General features: G+C 36.6%; 1 non-coding gene across 1 annotated transcript; it reads left to right on the forward strand.

Moving 5' to 3' along the window:
- The first annotated feature begins 223 nt into the window (after positions 1-223).
- LOC112731510 (small nucleolar RNA R71) lies at positions 224-327 on the forward strand. Its single transcript, XR_003167284.1, has one exon. It is a non-coding gene; the product is annotated as a small nucleolar RNA R71 (small nucleolar RNA).
- Positions 328-4,383: the final 4,056 nt, after the last annotated feature.

Genomic DNA, 4,383 nt, shown 5'->3' on the forward strand with positions numbered 1-4,383 from the left:
TTCTACTTCCATAACACCCTTCTTCTGAGGACCCTCAGAGTTCACAGGATTTCTGTTAGATGAGTATAAATATTGGTTGCTAGCAACCAATTCAATCAGCTCAATAGTCTCCTCCGGTATCTTTTTTTTATGCAAGGAACCACCTGCAGAATTATCTAAGCACATCTTGGATATTTCACCCAAGCCTTCATAAAATATATCTAGTTGGGTCCATTTGGAGAACAAGTCAGGAGGGCATTGCCTAGTTAGTAGCTTGTACCTCTCCCAAGCTTCATAAAGAGTTTCACCATTCGTCTACCTGAAGGTCTGAACCTCCACCCTAAGCTTAGTCAGCTTCTTTGATGGGAAAATTTTAGTAAGAAACTCAGTAACAACCTTGTCCCAAGTTTCCAAACTCTCATTGGGTTGGGAATCTAGCCATAGCTTTGCTCCATCCCTCAGAGCAAACGAGAAGAGCATGGGTCTGTACACCTCAGGGTTCACTCAATTTGTCTTCACATTATCACAAATCTGCAGAAAATTAGAAATAAATTGATTTGGGTCTTCTTGGGAAAGACCATGATACTGGCAATTTTGTTGCACCAGGGTGACCAATTGTGGCTTCAACTCAAAGTTGTTCACAGCTATAGGAGGCACCACAATGCTTTTTCCATAAAGATCTGTAGTAGGAGCAGAGTAAGATCCAAGCACTCTCCTTTGTTGCTCATTCCCACTCGGATTAGCCACATTGGCATTAACAACATTATTAGGATCCATAGTAGATTCTGCAGCCTCGCAAAGTCTTGCTTGTTGAAACGTCACCTGAAAGTCCTTTCAGGTTCAGGATCAAAGTCTAAAAGAGGTTCCTTATCTCTGTTCCTGCGCATAAACAGACAGAAGACAAGAAAAGATGGGATTCTCTACGTCAGAGTGTAGAGAACTCCCAGTGAGATAACCTGTGTAAAGAGATAAAATAAAAAATACTAAATAAAATAAACACTAAAATTCGAAAATTACTATTAAAATTAAGACCAAAATTTTCGAAATTATTAGGCAAATTAAATAAGAAAAATTAAAATAAGACTAACTAGGGAACACCAAACTTAATTTCAGAAATTAAGAAAAATTTTAGTGCTGTTAAAATGTATTTATTTATTTTATTTTATTTTTCTTTTATTTTTTTATTCTTTTTTTTTTCAAAAATACTAAAGCAAAATTTAAATAAAATTAAAACTAAAATGCCTAATCTAAGCAATCAAACAACTAATAGTTGTTAATCACTATCAATCCCCGGCAACGGCGCCAAAAACTTATTGTGGAATTCATAACCCACAAACTAGCCGGCAAGTGCACCGAGTCGTACCAAGTAATACCTCAGGTGAGTGAGGGTCGATCCCACGAGGATTGAGGGACTAAGCAACAGTGGTTGATTGATTTACTTAGTTAGACAAGCAGAAAATAGTGTTTGAGAATTCAAAAGTATTAAACAGTAAATTCAGAATATCAGAAGACAGGCAAGTAAATAAGTTGGAAAGACAATATGGAGAAGGCAGTTAAGGCTTCAGAGTTATCTATTTTCCGGATTGACTTTTCTTATTAATTTATTTTAATCATGCAAGATTTAATTCATGGCAAACTATATGTGACTAGACCCTAATTCCTTAGACCTTTCTAGTCTCCTCTAACTTTCATCAACCGCCAATTCCTTGGTCAATTAATTCCAATTAGGGGATGAAGTTTAATTCTAGTTATTATGCCACAAAAATCCTAATTATCCAAATATAAGAGGATTATATGTCACGTATCCTGTTAAGTCCAGATAATTAGAATTTAGGAGAAATTATTTTTAAGCTGTTGTTCAAGTAAAGAGCTTTTCCAAGTTATACAAGAACTCAATTAGAAAGAGGGTCATACTTCCGTTCCACCCAAATTCATAAGATAAAGAACGAAAACAATTCTTAAATTATAAATCAGTACATGAATTAAAATAGAAAAACAATAGAATCAATCCATACAAACAGACAGAGCTCCTAACTTTAACAGTGGAGGTTTAGTTGCTCATGGAAAAGAGTGAAAACTAGGATTCTGGTAAACTGTAAATTGGGCTGAGGTGGAATCCTGTGGAATAATCCCCAGAAGAGAAGTTTCTTTTCTCTTTTATATCTAATCCTAATAAATTTAAAATCTATTTTCTAAAACTAATATAATATCTTTTCCTATTTATAAAAATTAAAGTTTAAATCAGAATTAATTATAGCAATCAGTGATTTCTGCATTTTCTACACGTGGCGCATGTCACGCGTACGCGTCAGTCACACGTATGCGTTAGGTACGCGCACGCGTCGCTGTGCAAATTTCCAAATCACGCGCACGCGTCACTCCTCGCTGGTCATCTCCTTTAATTCTTGTGCTCCTTCCATTTGTGCAAGCTTCCTCTCCATCCTCTAAGCTATTCCTGCCCTATATAGCCTTCTTCTCTTTTTCTGTAGAAACTCCATCAAATCCAACCAAATGCTACCTAAAATAAACAGAATTGCACACGACTCAGTAGCATTCATAGTGGTTAAAAGATAATTAATTCTTGATTAAAATCAATCAAATTAAATGCAAATTCACTAGGAAAAGATAGGAAAGATGCTCACGCATCAGCAGCCTACATCTAGTCTCCATCACAACAATGATGGAATTTCACTATAATCAAATAGATTACAGACACTAATTCTCCCTAGGAACTACCCTTCCTATCCGGGACAAGTCCAGAATCTATCCCCAATCTTGAACTTGACTTGGTCACCTACCAAGCTTTCAACTGCTAAGTGCTAACCCAACTTGCAAGGGGATTCCCACAGAATCAAAAAACACAACACAGATGTACAAAGGACCTCTAAGACATCTATGGCTTTTTCTTTTAATTTTGTATACTCTGCCTTTTTCTGCTCTATGGCTTTTTCATACAAACCTCACTGTTTGCCTTTTTTCATGAGACTCAAGACAGACAAAACTAAACAGAAAAATACAACATGACACACATTGAAGGAGAAGAACTTCTGTTAGCTTGGGTAGCTATGAGAACTCTGTGCTTTACGCTCTTTTCTCCTTGCTTCAAGCCTTGGCTGTTCACCCTTATTATAGAAGGGGAAGCCTCCAAAGTTGAAACGGTTGAACTGAGCTAAACTTCTTCTTCTTCAACATGAAACCGGTTCGGCCAGAGAGAGAAGAGAGAGAACCGAATGTAAAATCCAACATGCAATTACCTCTTCCTCATCCCTTCTCACCAAGCTTCATCAATCCGGGCCTTCCATCTTAACTTGCTCCCCAAGAAGAATTCCTGGCCCTTGATGAGTCCTTGATGCTTGACAGCTCCATCTGCTCTATCTTCTGCCTCTTCCTCCACGTAGCTACAGTAGCTACCTTCTGTGATGGTTGATCAAAAGTAGAGATGAGCCATACCCTAGGAATCTTTTTCTCTGACCGAAACAGATCTCTTCCATTTTCAGGTATAGAGAGCTTGAGACTTCTTCAGCACATCTTACCATTAATGGCAAAGATCTCAGCCACACCTTACTGTGGATCTTCTTTTTGCTAAAGACATCATCACCTTATCCCTTTTCTTGCTTCTAGCTTCACTGCTACAATGCTTCTCCTCTGATAACTTACTTCCTCTTCTTTTCTGTGACATGACAAAAAACTAAAGCAAAAAGAAGAGAGAGAAGAGAGAGAATGCAGAAAAACTTTCATTGGAATTAAGAAAGAGAATTAAAATGAATTAAGTTTCCAAAACCCATGCCTAGTAACGTGTAAAACATTAAAGGCCATCAAATCAATTCCCACTTTCTCTTTCATGTTTTCAATGCTATTAATGTAAATTAATTGAATTTGAAATCCATTCAATGATGAAAGTGGGTATCCGTTGAAAGCATGCAACCTTTGCTTTCTCTCTTTTTCAATTTCGGACCAAGCTTTGTTGGTCATGCTTCAAGGATTATTTTGGACTTGTACAATAAATTCTGGCCTAATTATCATATCACTAATTCAGCCACATATATTTTTCAATATTTTATACCAAAGGCTGAATTTTAACTTCACATTGGGCTTGTCATTTTTGGCCCAAAACAAAATCTGCAAACAACAAAATTATTAATTAACAAATGTGAATTAGAAATTAAATTAATAATTCTATAATTAATTATTTTAATAATATATGGTCATCATCAAATTAATTTGAAGTTTTCCAAACTCATCAAGGACAATAAAACAATGAATCAATCATCATGAGGAAAACTGGGCAGAGGAGGCTAATGGGACCCCTTCCTTAATGGAAGAATGCATCCAACCTTCATATCAAGCCCACCCAAAACCACCAGACCCCATAAATGTTAAGACAACAAAGGTGGTGCCGATGGA

The sequence above is a fragment of the Arachis hypogaea genome, chromosome 12, assembly GCF_003086295.3.
Source record: "Arachis hypogaea cultivar Tifrunner chromosome 12, arahy.Tifrunner.gnm2.J5K5, whole genome shotgun sequence".
NCBI classification, from domain to species: Eukaryota; Viridiplantae; Streptophyta; class Magnoliopsida; order Fabales; family Fabaceae; genus Arachis; species Arachis hypogaea.